This window comes from Meleagris gallopavo, chromosome 1 (genome assembly GCF_905368555.1).
Source record: "Meleagris gallopavo chromosome 1, MGAL_WU_HG_1.1, whole genome shotgun sequence".
Classification (NCBI taxonomy): Eukaryota; Metazoa; Chordata; class Aves; order Galliformes; family Phasianidae; genus Meleagris; species Meleagris gallopavo.
Window position 1 is genome coordinate 102,865,811 of NC_139404.1, and position 23,675 is coordinate 102,889,485.

Consider the following 23,675-nt stretch of genomic DNA (forward strand, 5'->3'; position numbering starts at 1 on the left):
GCATTTCCAGGCCCAGCCATGCTGTCAACCCCACTAAGCCATTTCAATACATGCCTTTTGATGTGGGCTTTCTCCCAGATGCACATGCTAGCTTGTATAAACCGTGGTGCTCCCCTGCAATTAGCAAAGACCTACCAAAACCTGTTTGGAGGCAACCTAGCATATTTTGGGCCAGAAACAGGCTGCCAACCAGAGGGGCCATCACCTCCAGTAGAGTGAGAGAGAAGTAGCCATCAGCTCACCAGCTAAGCCCTGCAGGCCTCTGGCTAGAAGATGACATGCAGTTGTCATGAGAGATGGCTACACTTCTCCTTTTCTTAGCCAAAAGAATATAGTATAGATGGGAAAAGCCCTTTTCTTTCCATCATCACAAAAAATAAAATCCTGACAATCCTACAAGGAGTCTCCAGGCCCTCCTTGAGTCCCCTTCTGCTGAGGAGAAAGACATCCCCAGTGTACCAAGGCCCACATCAGCTGGGGACATCACTGCAGGACAGCACCTCCTCAGCTGTGGAAGGAGAGACACGTTCCAGCAGATGTGAGTCCGAACCCTGAGTAAAGGTATCTTCATCAGACCTAATTAACATCCTTGGCTTCTCACACCCGGGCACACCTGCTAATTAGCACATATGAGTTAATATCATTTTAACAATGGATTATCACTTTGGGCAGAGAAATGGTTGGGAGTTGCTTCAGTACAGTGACTCACAGAGCACAGCAGTAAGTTAAGATATGAGGAACAACAGGGCTATGCAGACCATATCTCTGTAACTATGGGTTACCTTACAAAGCCGAGGCGCTTCAAAAATTCATGATTGCATCAGCTGTATTTTCCACTGGTGCAAACAGATGGCCTTGGAGAAGCGTCCTGTCTACAGAAAGGCCCTGTCTCCATCCTGCAGGCAACTGGAGCCTTGAAGACCTTTTTTCAAGACCTTGATGGCAATGGTGGAGTTTCTAAAGAGGGAAACCAGAGAGGACAACATACCTGCTTTTGTCAACCCTCTGGTCAAGAACATTCAGGACACAACCCAGGGCCAAGAAGGCAATTATCATCTGCCAAAAATGACAACAGGCTGCACACTGAGATGGCTAGCTCCAGTTTTGACGGCGCTGCAAACATCCCACAGCCACAGACCAAGCTGGTGGTGCAAGTGAGGCACCCTGACACACTTGGCTGTGATGTTACATTCCTTTTTCACAAAACACTGTAAACTACAGCTCTATAAACACAGCCTGGGTTTCGAAGGTCAAGTTGTTTCATGTATATCCTTGTGGATAATGGACACTTGTGGCGAAACCATGCACTGGGGGCTCCACTCCAGTAACACTCCTGTCCTGAAAGTAACAACCACACTGGTACCCATACAGCCTCATGCACCCAGAAGGAGCTATGACCAAGACTACTACTAAAACAAAAGGTTGTCACTGTCTAGTGAGGACACGGTTTTGTTTGAGCCACCTTTTATTCAACAATGAATTGATAGAAAGTCAACACAGGCTTCATTAATTGTTTTTTAAAGTCTCAGCTTTTGAACTGGATCTCTGTGATGCAGAATCTCACAAGAGGGCACTGATGGAAAACCATGCATTAACATCAGAATCATTTTTACCTCCTCAAACTGATACTTAACGCTGCCTGTCTTTACTTCATCCAATAAACCTACAAACCAACCCTTGCCGATTAAAGAATTTTAACACTATGAAAATTTATACTAGATTGAATGCATCCATACTCCCCTTTATCAGAAGGAGTTTCTCAGCCTCATGTTTCTATTTGGGATTAGGAACAGAATAGTGAAAGACAAGTATTGTTCAGCCACAAATAGTTCCCTTTCAGCTTCTACAAAAGTAAGCTAATGAACTACAGGTTTTTTTTTTCCTTTGGAGAGGTCAGCATATATATCAACTCATGGGAAAATTGATCCCAGTTGTTACATGGCAAGGGTAGCTGAAAGGTTTCTAATGAGCTACAGGGAGGGGTTGGTGGCAATCAGCCAGCACACTTGCCTGTGAAACCACCATCAATAGGCATGCACTGCTACCTCTGCAGCAACGAAAAGTTAGAACTGAAGATTTGTATCTCTTTGTGCCACTTGTTGCTTACAGTTCTCACAATGACTCTGCAGTGTGCTCAGGGAAATCACTCGCCAACAGTAAGCACAAGTCACCCCACATGCAGAGGTAGGAGCAGTCTTTACCAGAGTCATCCAGATTCATACAAGTAAAGCACAAACCCCCATGTATAGAATCGTATCGCTGAGTAGTTTGGGTTGGAAGGGACCTTAAAGAACATTGAGTTCCAACCCACTGCCATGGGCAGGGCTGCCCCCCACCAGCTCAGGCTGCCCAGGGCCCCATCCAACCTGGCCTTGAGCACCGCCAGGGATGGGGCACCACAGCTTCTCTGGGCAGCTGTGCCAGTGCCTCACCTCCCTCTGAGGAAAGGATTTCCTCCTAACATCTTACCTAAATCTCCCCTCTTGTAGTTTAAAGCCATACCCCAACATATCAGTCTCAGACTGTAAAAAGTCATTCCCCCTCCTGCTTATAAGTTCCCATCAAGCATACAGGATTCCTATCTATCAAAGAGGCCTGCTTCTAGTCATCTAGCCTCAAGAAAATCTAAGTTGTGAGGCTGTCCTGGATTCACAGAGAAGTGCATGCACACATGTACCCAAGGCTGCTGCAAGCTTCTGCAGCCCCCCAGCCCAGGGAGGGCCCACAGAGTGCATGAGACCCCCTGGGGACGCAGCAGGGCTCGCTCAGGGCTGGCTGCAGCCTGCTCGGTCCACAGCTGTCATTGCGGCTTAACAATATTGCAAGAGCTTAATGCAATGGGATCGCTTCCTTTTTCAATGACCAGGATCATGGAGGCACATTTTATTCAAAAAGTATAATCCTAACACCTCCTCTCATTTCTTTGAATTTCTTTGAAAGAAACTACACAGTAGCTGCTGTCATCTTCTTGGTACACTCTGACATGCTTCCACCAGATCACTGCCAATGGTTTCATTTTTATTGGAAAAAATCACTTCAAAATGAGTGACAAGCTGTACTGGTGATGATGCTCCCAGGTGATGGATATCATAGGTTTACATTAGTTGTCAACATTATTCAACACTAAACATAGGACTCACAAGCTTTTCAATTCACCACACTGAAGTATTAAGCAGGACATATACAGGACATTCACGTCTTCAAAGGGGCCATAAGCTGTCCAAAGCCAGGTAAAGCCTGTGACATACAGCAAAGGTCTCTGAGCTTTATTTATTTTCAGAAGAAAAAATCAGTGCACTGTCATATGAAATTTCATTGCAGCCCTGGCGAAAGTAAAGATGTTACTCATGTTACACACAATGTGAAATAAAGCAACACAATATGGGATGCAAACACAAACAAGAGAAGACAGAAAGACAAACCTAGAGGAGAGAATGGAAAAAAAAAAAAAAAAAAAAAAAAAAAGGCATCTTGGAATCCCAGATCGTGGTCCAGACCCCACTGAAAGCAACGACAGAGATCTCCCCAGTGCAGCAAATTTAAACCCTGAGGCCCACAGAGGGATGGCTCAGCATTCCCAGTATGCACAGCTCATTCCACCTCAAAACACTTAACTGGTTTTCACCTAAGCTCCAAGGAGGTGAACATAAGCAAGGTGGGAGGGATGGGAAGGCCCAAGAGAAGCAAGAAGGTTGCTGAAGGCTAACATTTCTATACAAGTGATGACTTCTCCCTCCAAAAAGGGACCTGCTGATGGAAATAGGCATTGCAGCAAGCTGTCCAACAGGAAGGTTCATGGTCATTCACACAGACGTCTATCTTATTTTGCCTGGTGTAAATTCCCAAGTGACTCTGCTTCAGTGCACTAGCTTTGCTGTACAGCACATGCCATATGCCTGTGTTTCAACTGCACAGAGAGAAAATCCAGTGTCACAAGGCATCACTGGCTGCGTGTCTCCATGTGTCTCTGTCCTGGTAAGATGGAAGGAGTGGGGCTCTACCTGCTCTGCATGCAACAACACAGCTTCTGCACTGAATGCGACTGCTGAAAAGCCCTAATCCCGACAATGTCAGTTTTATGGGTAAGATGGCATAAAAGGGGAAAAAGAAACAGAGATCATTTACAAACCAAATCCTGTTTATTCATTCCAGCTTGCTTGTTCCATCTGAGTCACCAAGATGACAGGCAGAGTCATCATTGGCCCTGTATTAGGCCAATATTAATAGCAGAAAGAAAATGAAGCATCATAAGGAATAACTAATTAGATGTTAACATAACACTGTGTAGAACTGAAGTAGCATCCCACTGTGCTTTATAAACAATTAGCAAATTAACTTTCATAATACCCCTGTGAGGCAAGTATTATCCCTATTCTCTACACGGCCAACCAGAGAGCAAGTAGTTTGCTCATGACCACAGACCTTGCGCAGAGGTAGAGTTACAGCTGATGCCCTGGTACTGTCATTAACATCAGCCCAGTATAAAGCTCAACAGTACCAAAATAATTTAATTAATTAAAACGTCACATCTGGCTTAGACCTACTAAAATCCATGATGCTGCCTAATGGCAGCCTCTGCCCCACCTCCAGCAATGGCTCACCGTGCACACAAGGCCCTGTCATGAGTTGGGAGAAGGGGGGCAGGAACCCGGGTGGGAAGGGAAAACCACACCACCCGCAATAGATCCAAAGTAAACAGCTCTGAGCAGCTTCCCCTTTTCTAGATCCCCTTTCCAGGCGTAGCCAGGAGGCAAACTGGGTATGAAACTAAAAACAGTGACTGTAAACTTCCACAAACATAACTGGCATGACAGGAACTACCCTCCCAACATAATCTTTTTTTAAAGCCCATTTATTGAACAAAATCATCATCTTTGGTGATTCTAAATACTTTAAGGAGACTACAACAGTGATGCCGTTTGCAATCTCCTTTTTGTCACCACTACCTCCAGCCCTCACTGCATAGGGGTGATGGGCACATCCAAAGCCAAGCCAGCTTCTCAGCAACCACTCACTGTCAGGCAGTGGGAATTGGAAAACCATGGAAAGAAAGCATCTGGCATACAGGATGGATGGCAGAACAAACAGTCCCATAGGTGCCCAGAGGCTTCTCTGAGCTCTCCACAACAGTGCTCTGAAATTAAGGATGCTTTTCCACAGCTGCCCACACCACCCAAAGCAGGCAACAAGGCCACCTCAGAAAGCTCCCACTGCTGCCCCATGGTCCCAGCTTTGCCAGTTGTTGCAGACCAGATGATGAGGTAGATGCAGGCTGAAGGCATTGTTTCTCATTGTCTGGTCCCCCCCAGAAGTACTCCAAGACCCTCACAGAAAGAAACGGTACAGAAATGTAAATGGGTGCTATTACTTTCTGTCAGATGCATGTTAAGAAAGTAGGCAGACCTGCATCTATTTTAGACACAATGCATAAAAATAAAAGATGCGAGTTGACTGTATGTGTTCTCATTTTTAGAAAACAAGCTCTATTTCTTTTTTTTTTTTCTTCTCTTTCCTATCTTAACAGCCAGATGGTAAACAAACTCCCCTCAATGTCACTGCAAAGAAAAGAAACCCCAAACTGGTATGAATTTTACCGTATTCAAGCTCTACACAGGAATCAGAGCCCAGTCCTGACAGTCTTTACATATAGCCTGTCCAAAGCTTTCCAATGTGAGCAGAGGCCTTACCTTCAGACTGTGCTTAGAGGGTAAGCACCACTGACTTCCACATGGTAACTCAAAATTATAAATATCTCAGCTGGACTTGCCATCCCCCAAACATCTCTAAGATTTAAGATCTGCCAGTTTTATTTCTTAGTGCCTTCCCTTTTTCTACCTTTCCTGTTAACTTGTTCGAGCTACTTTAGAGGTCTTCTTCCCCTTTATAAAACCTCCTATCAAGTCATTTAATTGAAAGGCAATTTTATCAGGAAATTTTATTTTTATATTTTTCCTTTTTATACTCACCTTGCTCACTGCAATGACACAGTATCAGTTGACAGCATTACTGTGCACTTGTTTGCCTGCCCTGTACTCCTCAAAATGAGCAAACCAATAGCTTTGAGGCATAGCTTGTCGCTGTCTAGAATTGCTGCTAAGAGCTCTACCCATTCTAATGGTGCCCATGCTATGGTCATGTACAGTGCTACAGTCATCAGCAATTGAATCACTTGTAGTTTTGTTTGAATACATGCAGATCTTCACCATGAAGATGCCTGAGGTGAGAAATGAAGCCGGACCATGACGCCCAGAGAGGTTGTGCAGGCTCCATCCTCAGAAGTTCGAGATCTACCTGGAGAAAGATCTCAGAACTGGCCCTGCTTTGGGCAGAGGGTAGACTAGATATCCTCACACATCTCTTCCCACGTGAGTGACTCTTGTGACTCATGAATCCCAAGTTCAGGGGCACACTCTCAAACAATTATGAACCAACCGCTCAGGAATGAGTCTGGCAGAACGGTAAAAACTCCACAAGAAGAGATCAGCCTTTCTAAGTGCTGGTCAACCCAACCACACTGCCTTGTAACTTACTCACAGCTTGTGGAAGGGTTTGATCCAGTCAAACCATGCCAGTGACAGTGACAGATGGATCCTGCTTCCTTACAGATCAGTTGCCAGTCTTGCCTTCCAACATAGCTCCAGGGCCAGGCAAAGCACCCCAAGCTGCTTCAGTCCAGCTGAGATGAGGGCACACAAGTCTCTGCTTGGGATTACCTATGAGAGCCATTTCACCAGAGAGACACTGACTTCCAACAGAGATTGCAGCATTACCCAGTGGCAGTGGAATGAGCACAACTGTCTGCCAGGTACACCCTTATCTACACTCTCACTCTCAACCCATAGCAGAACAAATTTGGAGGACTTCCATACACGGCATGGAGGCCAAGAGCAAAGCATGTTAGAGACATGCTAAGATAGGACAGTATTTAGAAATGCCATTGACAAATTTTACTTTGAAAAGCTTCAAAATTACAGGAAATTGTTCAGACTCCCCCTGTTAAGAAAACAAGAAACTGAGAAGCACGACCAGGAAACACTGTTTAAATGTTGGCTCTTTCTCATGGTTAGCAGGCAAGGGAAGGAGGAGGAGAAAAAGAGCGGGAGAAAAGCATGAAATGTTTTCTCTGAACTGCAGTCTGAAGTCTTTGACTTTTCCTTGATACCAGTAAATCTAAAAGAAAATAAAGTCTTTCCAAATCCGGTTCCTAAATGGAAGAAGGTCACAGCTTGTTACAAAGAAGACAAAGTACATGGTCTGCAATATACAAACACAGGCTCTGCTCGTGCAAGCCAGCTACCAAGTAATCACAGACCATTGACAACACTCATTGGCAATGCATACATAGGTACACACACACGATGTTACACACTCACCTTTGGAAGACCTGCATTAAGAGCCAACCTGAGCCTGCAGCTACCCCACTGCCACTCAATCTCTACTTTTTTACTCGCACAAATGTATGTTTTTAAATGCTCAGGGATGATGAATATCCTTTGAGTGATCTCTAAGACTAAGAGTTCATACACAGATTAACTGCTTAAGCAAGCTCAGGGGCAGAGACCAGCTCTGTTACACTGGCAAAAACCTTGTTCTCTGACAATCATAATCATTTCAGAACTGCTGATTAATTTTCCTTATCTGAACTTCTTTTTTTTCCTTTTAAAGTCCTGCCTGTTCCTTTTATTTGAGGCTTTTCAGTATTTGCTTCTTTCTTGAATATTAGAGACTGGCTTGTGATTAAATACAACATTTGGAAGCCTGACTGCAGTACTGTCTGCCCTAAGTCATAGAGTCATACAATATTCCAAATTGGAAGGGACTCATAAGGGTCACTGAGTCCAACTTCCGGCTCCAAAAAAGGCCTCCTCATTTTATAAAAATCATTTAAAAACATAGGAATTGCACGATAAGCTACACTATCATTTATTCCTAGTCATTTTCTATCCACTGCTAATTGGTTATCTACCATTTCCAACAGGAGTCTGGCTTCTGGATTATTTTGATTATTTCTCCTTGGCATTTATCTTTATCTTTGTATTTCTAAATGTCTTTCAAAAACCCGGTTCAATTAAAAAAAAATAAAAAACAGAGAGAGAAAGATTAAATGGTATCTTAAAATGAATGTTTAGAGGAGTTTATAACTCTGCCATACATTCATCATATACAATCCTCTATATCCTGGGCCGCCATGGCTAACCACAAGCAGGACTTCAGCTGCCTAACAAGGGTCTTCTGTCTCAAAAACCCTCTATATACCAACTCTAAGAAGCTCTGGGAAATGTCAGTGTTTTAGGACAGATGCTTCTCTGCAAAAGCCTGTGCGACCCAAGTTATTTCTCCTCGCAAATCTATTCCTATGTCCCCTCCCATAAATACGTGATTAATATACAGCAGGATGGTATAAACAGTGGTGAGTATGCATTAAACTGGCAATAAATGGGGTAGTGGCAGGAAGAACACAGAAATAGGTTGCAGAGCAGTACAATAGCTTGATTTAATCAGTTGCGTTACTTGCTGAAAAACAGTAATCAGATACCACAAGCTTATGCATGCCAAGAATGCTGCACTTGAAGAAATCACTTCTATAACTTGGGCCAGTTTCCCCCACTGTAGCTACAATTAGCAGATAAGGGAATTCTTCAGACTTAAACGATCACGTTCCACGTTTTGGAGCTCAGCAAAAACCAGCTGAGCTATCTGGAGGCAGGCCAGACGAGGTCAGGCCAACACAGAGGGTGTGATCATCTAACTCCTCACCCACGTTAGGGACACAGGATGGGCCTCACAGCATACCCGTCAGCTGCATGAAAGGAGAGCCTCCTGCATCAGCCATGGAGGAATACCCTGCAGAAAGCCCTGCAAAAGCAGAATAAAAACCACGGAAGGCCAAACGCCTCCTGCAACCTTTCCATTAGGTGATCCCACAGCATGAGTGACCCAGAGCCACCTCAGGAAATGAAAGCCAGCAAGATCTTCATTGCACCTTCATTAAATGCAGTATCTCCAGGCTGGGCTTTGAGTCAAAATCAACATATTCAGGTGCTAATATGACTGAGGCTGTAACCTCATGTTATTTGAACCAACCCTTCCTCACAAAAAGGGAAAGGATGTGCATGCCCTTCCTACTCCTCCCTTCCTATATACCCTATGTCAGCCCTGCAACAGCCTCCCCCACCAACACTGGAGTCAGTTCCAGGACTACTCCAAGTGTCTCATAATGTAAGACAGCTTTGCTTGTGAACGTGGCAAGACAGGCACATCATCCTGTTTTAACTTTGCCAGCGGGCTGCAGAGGAGGGAGACCTTCCTCTCCAACCAGAGGCAAATTTCTCATTGATGGCCCTTGAGTTTTGTAAAGCCAAAGCCTTGGGAAACAATGTTGGCCATCACAGCACCTGATTAAAAGGACAGCTCTGTCTGGGAACTCTGCCTCCATCACGCTGCTGCAAAGCACACCGGGGAAACGGAGCAAACCTACAGCATGAGCTACACATGGTTTATATACTGGATCAGCCCCTCGGTCTGACTGTCACATGTGGCATCCCCCAACCCACATACACACACAAAAATAAAGAATTTAAATTTTGGATTTGCCATGAATCACAAAATAGTGGAGCACCTTTTAGAGCAGCAATCTCTTTGACATTAGTCGTTATTTGATATGATGGAATGGGAGAGAAAGAAAAAGAGAATGAAAAGGAAATCTTTCACATTTTTCTCTGTGGTTTTTTTGGGTTGTTTTTTTTGTTTTGCTTTTTACATGCACTGTCAGTCTATATCCCAAGAAATGTCTGCACATCTCTTCATAACATAAATGTCAGCCCTGCTGTGGACTGGAGCCTCAGGATTACCGTACTGGCAGAATTAACATATTCCTCATAAAAAATATAACATTTCATTATCCACTGTAAGCTGCATGTGCTTTCACTCCAGGGAAACTGGAAATATCACCCATGCTGCCTGTCTTGCCATTTATCCACGCACTGGGGCATTCTGTTGGATGACAGATCAGTCTTCCAGTTTCATTCTTCTTTCTCTACAATGCAGAATTTTTTAATTTTTTTTCCTCCTCTGTTCTTTTTTTGCCTATATAAACATGCCACACCATAAAACCTCTCACTTGAAAAAGCTTGGAACCCTGGAACAAACAAAACAGGGCATATTTGTCAGGCTGAACGTAGCTTGGAAGGAACCTATGATGCTCTATGCAATAAGGGGAGAAGGCAATAGAGAGGTAAGAAAATCACAGGCAGAAAAGGCAAGGCTCCAACTCATTTATACATAAGCTAGGGCCCATGATCAGTAATGAGGTACTTCAGAATTGAATCTGTTCCCTTCTGTGGTTTAAATTCACCATATTTTTTTTCCCACTAGTAGGCTGGGCTGGCTGTAAATTCAAAGATTTGCATAAGCCACAGATTTTGTCTGTCTCTTTGAAAGGTCAAAAATTAGAGGCAGTACAAACAAACACACATGACAAATAGGCCAGCTGGCAGCAATTTGGAGTGACCACACAGAGGAAGTGTGGAGGAGAATAAGGGCAGGATAGGAGCCTTTAAATGCTTGGGTCTTACATATATTGTAAGTTACAGGCTGCCTCAGGGGAATGTTATTATTTTTCTTAACCAGCTTTGTATCTTTGCAAAGATTAGTGACTGACTACCCAGATTTAGTGCTGTCACGTTTCTACATAAACATTTCTGAATATATATTCTTTGATAAAAGATACAGCTGCTGACATGATTTTTCACATAAACATTTCACTATGCATTATATTTCATATTACAGAGAAATAAAAATGGGAAAACTTCTAAGATATCACTCACTCCCTTCTGCAGGCTGTGGAGCACTGCCCTAGGACTGAGAAAGGAACAGACACATAAACAGAGCAAAAGAAGGGTGAGCAGCAGCTGCAAATGGATACCCAAAAAAGTTTATTTACAAAGGAAAGAAAAAAAAAAAAACAACAAAGCACCACGGTTGTTACTCACATCAGGGTGTTACAGTAGGAAGGCTGGGAAACATTTGTTGTCCTCTGTAGCTTCTGGAATGAAAAAGAAAGATTAACAGGTCAGCTTCAAACACCCGGCCAGACGCACAGCTGGTGTTGATCTGCATGACCCTCATTACCTGCAACAGACCTCTGCCAAATTCTAGCAGCCAAAGAGCCAGCCAGATTTTTATTACTAACATCACCTCGACCTATTAACGTAGGGGGAAAATAATTCAAATCCAAATTGCTTCTCACTATTTGTTGTTGCTCTTTATACTTTGCCAGAGCCACGAAACCCAATTAAGTCGGTTCCACTTTTGTTTCCAGTCAGCTCACTCCAGGCACTCACGGCTGCAGGATCTGAGGTTGCAAGTCCTGCAGGGAATGTTCCCTTGTTTAAAAGCAGCTCTTTCCACTGGACTCAGGTTTAATTAATTGTAGCATTTCTATTGATCTGGAGTTTTATAAAAAGCTTGGCTTTGGATGGCACGCTGTCAGTAACATTAAATTAGGGGGCCGAGCATGGTTTAGACTGGCTCTCAAAAAGCAATAAACAGAAAGCACCGACTTAGGTATAAAACAGCAAATAAAAATGAATGTTAAAAATAAGGCTGTAAAACACTCATCCAGCTAGAGCAGTAAGAGGTCATCTATGCCCAGCTAATATTATCACCACATGCTGTTCGGTGAATCAAAGTGTGGCCAACGGATGGCTTCCCGGGCAGTCACCCAGCCCAGACAGACTGGGGTCGTTCCCTCTGACCAACTGTCTTCACTCCATCCACAAACACAGCTCCATGCAAGTGCTTGCTGATGGCTCTTTATTTAAAGCAGTTGCTCTCTGTGCTGTTGAATAAGCCCCTGTGACTTATAAGGAGAACACAGGACCTCCCATTGCCATTCAGCTGCACGCGGCACAGCCAGCCCTTTCAAACCTGGCCCAAACCCACAGGTGATGTAACACCACCAGGCATCCCTCTGATAAATGCACCTTCTTCAAAACCTGCAGAGCAATTTTCCATCTGAGTGCAGCAACTTGTACCGGGGCTTAATGCTCTCTTCCATACTTCCCCTCCACAAAGAAAATCTGTGCCAGCTGCTATAGGAACACGGTTAATCTCTGCAAGCAGATGTCAGCCTCCAAAGCTGAGAAAATGACTTTGTTCTTCAGGAGCTGGGAATTTAAACTGCACAAAGTTGAAATGCCCTGATGAATTTGGTAACCTAAACCCAGAAAGGAAGCACCTGCTTTCTGAATAGCTGCCTAATTAAATCCCGCTGCTGTTTTATGTATTCATAATTCAACGTGAACGGTCTTTTGCTAGTTAACAACGCATTGGCTGCGGTCAAAGAGCAACCCAGCCAGAAAGAGTAGAGGCAACTGCTGAGGCAGACCTGCTCCCACAGGGAGACCTTCTCCTGCCACAGCTGGAGGACCCAGGGCTAGGTTTCAGCTGTGTTTCACAGGGCCACAGTTAAAGGCTTTGGTAACCTGCAGTTGACGTGTGGCATCTTCCCATTTATTCATGCCAGTGCTGGCATAGAGTGAAAAGTGTGTGTGGGGGGGGGGGGGGGGGAAAGCAGCAATACATACAAGAAAAGATAATTTTCACCAATAAAGTAAACAAAATAAAAGCCAAGAATACAAGGAAGCGATCAATCTGCCCACAGGATTAGCAACCGCAACAACAAAAAGCATGAAAATGTTGCAATCCCCTAAACTGAACTAAAAATAAAGTGGGCAGGATTCTCATGGCAGCCCTCTGGACACAGTGCTGCCCGCAGCAGCAGGAGTGAGGCTGAGCAAAAGCTGGAAATGGGCCATGCTGCATCCTCACCCGGCAGCTGCATTGCAGCGGTCATGGCAGTCATCAGCACGGATGGAGATTTTCATGGGTGAAGGGAACGAGAGGCAGAGATGATGTGTGAGGTCTGCACTGGTGACCCCAGGGCTCTGTGCTCTTCTGAGGAGTTTCTGTAGGCTGCATTCAGAAAAAAAAAAAAAAAAAAGAGCAAAATCTGTAGCCACCACTATAAGAAGAGCCTGAAAAAGCCCTCCTTTTGTTTTCTTATTAAAAGAACAGGCTGCCTAGGGGAGAGGTGGAGTGCAAGAGCCGTGGGGATGTGGCACTGAGGGACACGGTCAGTGGGCATGGTGGGGGTGGGCTGATGGTTGGACTGGGTCACCTTAGAGGTCTTTTCCAACATTAATAATTCTATGAAGTCTCTGCGCTTTTCCTCATAACCATCCCAACCCAAGTATTAGTGGGAGCACCACACATACATTCTACAGCTGTGGCCTCTGCTGCTCTCAGAAGACCACTTGCCAAGTCCCAACAGCCCTGCCCACAGCCGTACCCTTGCTGTAACCCCTAGAAGCACAGAAGGTGTCATGTGGTGATGACTTCCACCTATGTGCTGTCCTCCTGCCTTCAGAAACCACATCCATGGCCAGCCCTGAGCCATGCACCTTGAGATGCATGCAGCAACACCAGCTCACTTATAGGCCTGCTCTAGCAGCCTTTCTTTTCTCAGAAATGATATCGGCATTACTACACACACACACACAAAGGATGTTAGTTTGGAAGTCTGAAGGTACACTGGTGGTAATCCTAATTAGGGGCAGCACTGTCGCTCTGTAAGGATCAAAATGCACATCGATATCCAAGGCTTCCCACTGCAAAGCTCGCTTTCCACCTGCCTGCAGAGCTTGAGAAAGTGACTCTGGCTCCTCTCCCGGCTTCCCCTGTGCTGAGCACAAGCAAGAGCAAGGGCAGGTGAGCTGCTTCCAGCTGCCTGGGCTCTGCACCTCTTCCTCCACAGTTTTCTCTGTGTATTTCATGTAAAAATAATCTTTGATACCTTACTACAGTAAGGTCAGAGCATTCCTGCTCCCTCTATCTGAGATTCCCCTCAGTCATGGCTCCAGCCATCTCAGAGATCTGTTTTGCCTCATCTACAAAAGCCTTTTCTATTCTTTTGTTATCCTAGAAGTCTACAGCGAAACCAAAGAATCCCCAACAACCACTGCAAATCCTGTCTTTTTTTCTGATTTAAAATGGCTGTGACAGTACAATATCACCATACTGTACTTATCCCTGCAAACATGTAACTCCAATTCAACAATCCTATTACATATGCTCCTAGCATTTGTACAGAGGAGATTTAGCTCTGAGCTCTCCATTGCTTTATCTCTTTGCGTGTTTGCCAGTGCAGAAATTATCTCAAGCTATAGACAGGTCATGTCCAAATGCTTCTCCCTATCTTGCTGCAAATCTGGAAAAAAAAATAACTGTCACGTAGGCTGCACTACACAGTCAAGACTACAAGCTCAGTTTCTAATAGTCACCCCTGTGGCATGCAGTGGAAAGAGCTGGTCATGGTATTTCCCCAGTGTTCTGTCTCTAAGTGACTCTATCAAAAAGACAAGTTGTGCAACTCAGGGGTTCGTGCAACTGACTCCCAAGGAAGGTAGGGCACAAGAACACCTGTAACACTTGTGGGGACTGGGGTCACTTCAGAAATGGTGGCAGTGAGAACCACATGAGCTGGAGGGAAAGGAGTCTGCCCAGAGCATAGCGGCCAGCATAGGAGCTTCCAGGAGCAGAGCTAGCAAAGGGACAAGAGAGGCAAAGAGAAGAACTATGTACGGAGATGGGGGGGAAAAAAGCAGTTCTGTGTTTTAGAGATTTGCCTCAAAGCTTGGGGGTGGGGTGCTAGATTAAAACTACGCCAGCATACCACATCGCTGGTGGGAGAATCATCCTGTCCTGCTCTCTCCCACCTCTTACTCTGACACACCACACTGACCATCTTACCCTCCAGACATGGCCAGCTACCCATGCAAACTCATGGCTTCTGTCAGCAAACTGAGCCACCATATAGTTGTCTATATGCCTCAGCAAAACATCCACCTCTTCCATAAAAAAAAAGCTAAGATACTCCCGTTTCATTTATTACAAGCACACTGTTCCTACAGGCCAAACCCTACAGTATGTGTTTACATTTCTTGAATCATCATCTCCTCCATCTAATACCAAAAACCTGTTTTAATGTTGTTTTGTCACTCATCTGCTAGGGAATTCCTCCCTTTTTTACTGTGGTATCCCCTCCTGTGCTATTGCCCAAGACTTGTCTCTTACCTCACCCCATTTCTTCTCATATTACACTTCCACCACATTCTTGACTGCTCATAGTTAAGTCACTATTAGCAAGTCGAAGCCCTGGTTACGCAGCATTCACAGGCGAGACAGCTCTATCTCCGTGAGAATATCAGCCCAGCTTTCTCAATGCACAGCTCTCAGCACTTCTGATGTTGCAGCCCAGGAACAGCCCATGGAGTAATCAGCTCTACCTAGAAATCCGCCCTTTATTTACCACTATGAAGTAATAGTTACACCTGCAGATACTTCTGATTTGCCTTGCAGCAGCTCTACTTGAGAAGCACTGACTGTACCGCAGGATCATAGAGCAGCTGATGTTGGCAGGGATCTTTGCATCCACCTGGCCCAACCCCTGCTGCAGATGGGACATCCAGAGCACGGTGCCCAGGGCCACGTCCAGTTGGATTTTGAAGACCTCCAAGGAGCAGACTCCACAGCCTCTGGACAACCTGTGCCAATGCTCTGTCTGCTGCACAGTACAGAAGTGCTGCCTGGTATAAACACACAGAGAAGAAAGGAAGGATTGAGACGAGTGGGCTTTGAAAGGTGCTTTTTCTGCACCAATCACTCCAGCAGCTGAACATTGTCACTGGCATTAAACCTGAAGGACAGAAGGTGTATCACACAGGTACACTTCCACTATTCATTCTAATCAAGACCACACATCCCCTCGACTCCTTCATGCCACCCCAGCGTGGCTGAACCCACATGCCAGTCAAATCAGTGCCTGAAAACACACCTGATGATGGTAGGTCCCTGTTCAGCCATGTGGCCTGAGAATACTGGGGCAGATACCAGCAAGGCAGAGGCACACAGGGCCCAGCAGAGGAAGAGGAGGGATAATACCATTCCCTTCAGCACCAGCTCAGTCTTGGAGCATGAAAAAAAAAATAAAATAAAATCCCACTTTGACTCTCCAGCAAGCAATTTTATTTTCTTCTGGAAAGTAAGTCCAGACAGGAGCACACTGCAATCAAACTGAGCCATGCACCATCACCACAATGCTGCTCAGAACAGTTTCCTCTGTGTTTTTCCCAGTAAGCCTCTGAGGCAGATTGCAGGTTTGGCTGCAGCAGCCAAGGAGAATCACATCTTGTCCTGCAAATGCAGCAACCCACTCTGCAGTGAGCCATTTCAACTAACCAAGCCCTATTTCACTAACAGTGTTGCCCTATCAAAAATAATATAAGAAAAGGTTACAAGGTGCCTACACATAATCCCAGCCTTTGTTGCTGAGCTAGACTTTCCAACCATGCAAGTACTACTTGCAGTCAACTTGCAGCCCCCAGCAGCCCCAGGCACAGCTGTCATTATAGCCCCATACAGAACACGGCATATGGCATGACATATAGCATGGCACACAGCATGCTGCTGCTGCCTGCCACATCTACAAGTCACTCCGGCCATAACCAGCTCCATTCTCCCTGCTTATCCACAGCTAGCGACTGTGCTGTGGGATTTAAACACTGTGAAGTTAAGAAACATGAAAGCCTCAAGAGGGGAAAAACCCACTAATAGTAGGACCTTGGAGAGAACAGGCAAATAACAGCTGTTGCATATATAGTGAGTGGTTTTATTTAAAGCACAGCTTCTACCTGAATTCAGAGAATGACATTTTCAGGTGGAGACTCATCTTGTGGGCCAGGCTGCACCTCTCCCCTCCCGGAGAGATGCCAGCTTTGCCTCCTCCAGCACCACAGGAGTGATGTCACAGCTCAAACCAAAGTACACCAGGCCCCTAGAGGAAACATGACGCAGTGTGCTGACTGCTGTCATAGCAGTAGACCAAGGTCTTCACCTCTGATTTCTGCTCTACACATGCTTTTCCACAGCAAGGGCAGCTCTTGCAGAAATGCCTCCCAGCTAAACAAGTGTATCTGTGCTTGTAGCAACATGAGCTTCTTGTCACATGCAGCTTATGCAGATCCCCTCACAGAGAAGCTTACAGATGTCCAAGGATTGCCAGACAAAGAGCAGCAGGTGCAGCTGATCACTGCCATTCTTCTCCCCTCGAGCTTCCATGGATCTACATGTTAGATACATCAAAGACAGCAGGCCTCTATCTGCTTGCATCTCCAGTTTTCCCTTCAAATCATCTTCTCTAGATGTTACTAGTTCTCTTTCATTACTGCTCCTGGTTCTGTCTGTAGCTCTGGCTACTGTATTATCTTGCCAAAATTATTTTCTATCTATCTGCCCATCCAGACTTTGTCTTCCTTCAAACTCACTCTTCGCAACAGTATCCCAGGCGCCTTCCTCCCATTAATGGAACAAGCTGCCCAGGGAGGTGGTGGAGTCACTGTCCTGGAGGTGTTCAGGAGCCGTGTGGATGTGGCACTGAGGGATGTGGGCAGTGGGCGTGGTGGGAGTGGGCTGATGGTTGGACTGGGTGATCTTAGAGGTCTTCTCCAGGCTTAATGATTCTGTGACTCTATGTCATTGCTCTCTTGAGGGACTGAGTAAATTACTGCTAGACTAATGTGACAAATTCGTTCATAACACAGGCAACAATGTGAAACATAGCAGCAATATGCATCACACACACATACATATATACACACACATATATATATAAATGCTTGTAAATGCAGGAAGGTGGGATCAGAGAGTTCTCAAGCCTACACAATTGTCTGATCTTGCTTTATTTCTGAAAGCAAAATAACAGAAAACTGAAACTGGGAATTGCATTGTTCATCTGACAGCCTACAGTAAAGGCCTTCTTCTCAGCTCTGTAGCAGCCCCACAGTGTGACCTTTGTTGTGAAATTTCACTTCTCAAAGAAGTCACAGTCCATTCCCATCAGAACAGATAAGACATCAAAGGTCTGCCTTTGCGATGCACCCAGTGATTCAACAATGAAAACTGTGATGTAAATAAGTAGGTAACCATGACTGAAGAACATCACTATAGCATCACAGCCTATTATTTTATCATTCAAAGAAACTTTCAAGTATAAAACAACAGTGAAAGCCTCCATGGTTCAGAAAATGCCATACTTTTTCCCCATCTTCAGTCATTTCTGATAAGTCAAGGAGGGTTATGTACACACATGGCCTAAACGAGGCGTTTCTGACAGCTATGAGGAAAGAGCCAGGAGCTGCCCGACACTGGATGGCACAAACTGGCATACAGCTACATTTATTTCAGGGCTTTGCCAAATAAACCTAAGTAAATCCAGGAGCCCTGCCTCATGTTGTTACGATGCTAAGAATAGGGAGCTCTAAAGTTTCCAGCAGAAATCAAAATTTACTGTGGTAGAGGACTGAGCACTCTGTCCTTTCAGAGGGTTTCCACCAGCACTTTCCTTGGGTCAATTCACCACTCAGAGGGGACAATTTCACTTCTGGAAAGCAGAGAGTTACTCACTTAGCACCAGGACGAGCAAGATGATGTTTAGTTTGATAATTCAACTGTCAGTGGGATTTTGAAATGTCACTCCTACACCTAGCAGATGCAGTTTGCTCATTCCTCATTTTAGAAAAATGTACTGAAGTTCCTTTTGTAATGGATGCAAAACGTTCCACAGAGCTGGAGCTTTATTTTGAAAAAAAAAAAAAAAAAAAAAAAAAAGTCTTGTTTACTTTCAATTGAAAGACATTTTAATTAATTCTCTTGAACATATTTAAACTGTTCTATCCCTTTTAAAGGCGCTTTTACAGAGACACACTCTCTCCTTAAGTAAACCCCATATGGCACAGAGTTGAACTAAAAATCTCCAAAATGAAGACAAAAGAGCTGATTCAAGAACATAGATCCTCCACCTGTCATACCTGGCCATGACTTTGCCAAAGCTTAACATCTGTGAATAACTCCAGGAGGATGACCGAGATAAATGTTTGTACAATATGAGCTTCAAATTATAACTTGTTTTTAAACAATCACAACTAGAATGACAGAATGAGAAAAATGAATGAGGAGACACCAAAAACCTGCGCGAGAATGATGACATGAGTTGCAGTGAGTTTGCATACCTTACCTGCTAGATGATCTTTCTTTTTTAAGTCACGCTTTTCAATCCATAGAATCCATGGGGCCTTAAACTCCACCAACACACCTGCACTCTTCACACCCTCTTGACCACTTAAAATGTCTTCCTCCTCTTTGGCATGTGAAAGAAGAGAAAAGGCCCTCGAAAACAGCCTTGATAATTACTATATCTTGAATCCAGGATATATATAAAAACAAGACATGGAAAGCAAATTCACCCTTGAGTTAGAATTCACTTAGGAAATAAACCTTTGCTGCTTACTCTGTGGCAACTAAAATCTACTCTTCCTGCAAGTTCTGACAATGAACTTCTTGGAAATTGGACCAGGCTGCTAGTAAAACTGCCATGACATTTTCTAATGGCCCAGATCTATATACCCATATGCTTGTCTTCAATTTCATAAACTAAAGATATTGGATTTTTTTCTTAAGGTTGGAACACTATTTGTCCTCTTTTCCATCATGCAAAGTTTAAGATCAAACTCAATTGCTTTTAATATTTGTTCTGTATCTAAGGAAATGATCACTTTCTAGTCAGCACTAAATTCAGCTGGTTCCTAAAACTCATCATAGTTATCTAAGTTGCTCTTCTGCTTTTCACAGGGAGTTGGCTAAGCTTTCTTCTTCTCTGGCTATATATATGCCCATACATGTTTTTGTATATATATATACACATGCATTATATATGTGCATATATATATGCGAATAAGCCCATGGAATGGTTGCCAACATTTGGTTGGAGGAGAGAAATATACTCTATATCAAACTCTGTGTCGTCGTTGCCTTCCATTACGCAAACAGTTGGCAGGCTTCCGTTAGAAAATTTATGTACTAAAATTAGCTCTCACAATTGCAATCAATTGTAACAATCAAGCATAAGTAATTCAAGAAGAAGGTGAGCAGAGAAAACAATGTTACAGCACCACAGTGATGCCTCTATTTAATTATACTTATGTCCAGTCTTTTTATCCATTATTCGTTAAGATTGCAAAGGACACGAACTGTAAGCAAAATAATTTGTTATCAAGAAGCTTCCTGATCCCCCTTGCCACTATGCTTTTGCTTTGCTCTCCCCCTCCCTTGGGAATAAATCATAGAATCATAGAGGTTGGAAAGACCTCTAGGATCATCCCTTGCTACTGTATGGGGATGGGTTAGCAGTTAAAAGCCATCTTGCCCACCAACAGCAAAGTACTGGTGACCCTCCTCAAAACAATGTGCGTCACAGTGAATGAGATTAAGACAACTATACAATGACTTAGTTGATAGGCATATTTTTTATGATCCTCTTTGGTGCAGATGGTATATACTGCATGTGGTACGGTGCCAGAGCAGAAATCAAAGTTACAGGCAGAACTATGCAGATCCTTTTTTCCCCCTGAAATAACAACTCATGAAACTAGTAATAAATGTTACATTGTTTGGAACGAAAAGCAGATAATGTATATAAACTTCTGGAAACTAAACACATATGGCAAAAGTATGCTGGAGAATATAGAATACCATAGAGAGTGCAGATAATGAAAGGATCTCTCTCTGTAATTCAGACAAAATATTACATTTGATTGTCTCTTCTCCCACATCCACAAAGGCAAATCAACGTCTAGCATCTCTCTTTAATCCTAGCAGTTCTCCATTTTCCATACTAGCAATCTATGTAACTTCTGGCCCTTGAGAACCTGTATCTTGCATGTCATCACATATTTATACTGAGTTACCTACCACTGTTTTAATTCACTTCTGAATTACGAAGGAATAAACCTAGACAAACAAGCATATGGTATTTAAGAAACACTTCAGTTTTGCAAAGGCAGGAGTAAGAAAATCTTGCATGGTACAGCATGATCACATCAGAAGCAATATCCTTGAGTACTACATCTATGTCTCCCTCCCTTAGCAGCTACCAGCAAGCACGGCTCTGACCCACTCCAATCTCATCTAAAGGAAAAACAAGCATTAAACTCAATAGTCTTTGTATCACCTAGAAACTATTTACAGTAGTCAACATAAAGCCATGCTGGACACAAAACAGTCCACCAACAACAGTTTAGGAATTTTTGACTTCACGTGGCTTTTGGCCCAAGCCTTTGGTGCAGTCCCCCACAGACACCCTTTCACACCATGAAATTCACATTCACAGTTCATATCGGATAAAGCCACGGAGGCCTCTACGCAAAATGTCCAGGGAACTACCTGCCTCCTTGGCAGAGTCTACAAAAGCTTCTTTCCAAGAGATCCCATCAATCCAGTGCCTGTAGACCTGTGGGGATTGAGGCCTTGTCCTGGGAAGGCCGAGCAGCAACCCAACCGGGCTCCCACCTCCCAGCCGAGCTCCTACTACTGCCAAGGAGATGCTTATCACCTCTTCACTTCTCTTCTGTCAAAAATTCAGTTTTTAATCCAAACACAGTGAAGTTTTTGGTATCTTCATTTTACTCTTTTACAAGAGAGAATTTAGGTTTTCAATCTAACTGCAATTAAAATTGACGCATAAAACACAGGGCTGATGCCAAGTTATCCAGGATTCCTCATTTTGAGTTTGCATTAAGATTAAAAGGAAAAACAGCCGAAGGAGAAGGTTTTAAGAATATATGAATTGTAAGGGATATTGAGGAGATGGCTAGAGAAAAAGATACAGAGAGCTGCTGCTGATAAGCAGGAAAAGGAGTGTAACAAGATGTCAGGCTGCAGAATGCTCTCCAAAAGCAATGACAAGATAATCACAGCAAGCAGCATTGCCACAATGAGACCATCAGTGACTGAACACATCTCTATACATTCTCATCCTCCCGCAGCACTGGGGAAACACTGAGATATCTCAAATATTGGATTTGTATCATTCTGAAACTAGAAAATGCCCACAGTCCAAAAGTATCTTAAATGTTATTTCCCAGACTAGCACACGCACAAACAAACCAACAACTAACAGCAGCAAAAACTTTGATATCCCCATTCTGAGCAAGGAAAGACCTTGTTACCTGGCCATCCACTCCTGCAGGTAGCTCCAAGTACTTGGGCTAAAGGCCCAAGAGCAGCCCCTCAGGCAGATAACTTCAAACATGGCACCGCCTACCCAGGCACCTGGCCTCTCTCAAGACCAGGTGCTCACTGAGCAGATGACTGTTCAGATAATGAGCTGTAAACATAATCACACGCGTGGATACACACAAGAAATATTTTGGCTTCAAAGGCGTTTTTCTTCAGCATGTAAACATTGCAGGAATTTCTCTCGTGTCTCAAATAGCATTACTCTGCACACAAAGTCAAGTCTACTCACGGTATAGTTTATTTTTGTTCAATCATCAGAAACAAAATGACAGCCTTATGCCGCTCAGAGAGACCGCAGTATAACATCCCGAGGTTTCAGAGATGCTCTGCAACAATGGGTAAGTTATTTCTGGAAACCCATCTGGTTGCCAGGGCAAATTCTAGCAATGATACACACCATCCACCAAGCAGAATCTGGTTTGCAATTCAGAAGAGGAGGAAAAATTAAGACGAGGAATGACTAACTGGGGTAATGTGAGAAGCCATTGAAATTCTAAGCTACACAGAATCATGGCTAGGGCTTCCATCAGCCAAACTCCTACATGAAACACGCCTGGCTGCTCTGAGCCAACAGAGCCTAGATCACAGGCTTGAAAGAAATTTCAGAAGGTTGTACAAGGCATCCTGCTGCCGCAAGGCAGGATTAACTACACCTAAGCAGTACCTTATGCAGACCATACTGCTGCTGAACAATAGACATTTGTTCGTACAACCATCTCCCATCAGTTTTATTTGTCTTCTACACAAGGGAGTAAATGAGACAGACAGAAATGAAGCAATTCTCTCTCAATCGCACACTAAGTCTCCTGCAAAATCTGGAAATAATTCCAGATGTTTAAAAAACCACAAATAGCCCACTGATTGGTTTTCTGGGAGCTGTATGCGTGGTCGTCGTCTCATTTTCAAAGTCACTGGAGCCCCAGTCCACATCAACCTGTTACACATCTGGATAGTCTTACATATGTTATAAAAGACCACGAAGTTTTTCTATTCAAACTGTAAGCTTTCGACCACAGGAATATCCTTTGAAGGTTAACAAATGGCAAAGATGGTAAAGGGAGGACAAAGAAAGGAGGGAGTCATAAAATTATTTTCCATTTTTTTCACTAACAATGAGAAATGGAAACTCGCACACTAATGTTAAGACACATCAGCTTCAGATGACACAAACAGGAAAAGACTGTATAATTTAAACTTGAGCACCACATCTTCTGGTCAGCTTTCTGCTGAACTCAACTGAGATTACACGAATGCATGCATATCAAATCTAGGAAATTGCCAAACTCTTCTTGGTAGAAGAGTGCTTTGCATGTCAGAAGAAAGCTTCTGTAATTAAAATAATATCTCCTTTACAACTGAGAAGAGAGAATATTTAATTAGGCTTTAAAATTGTTGAGAAGAGGCTTATATAATAATCTTACTTAGGCCATACAGTCAAATGAAAAGTGCCTACTAAGATTTATTCAGACCTTAAGTGCACTTCA

General features: G+C 43.8%; 1 protein-coding gene across 6 annotated transcripts in view; it reads right to left on the reverse strand.

Moving 5' to 3' along the window:
• TIAM1 (TIAM Rac1 associated GEF 1) overlaps nucleotides 1-23,675 on the reverse strand; it is a 172,436-nt gene that overhangs the window by 115,339 nt on the left and 33,422 nt on the right. For all 6 annotated transcript variants that reach the window (XM_085241793.1, XM_085241807.1, XM_085241798.1 and 3 more), the window contains one exon: nucleotides 10,992-11,044. The gene's annotated coding sequence lies outside the window, so the exon portion shown is untranslated. The remainder of the gene's footprint in view (nucleotides 1-10,991; nucleotides 11,045-23,675) is intronic.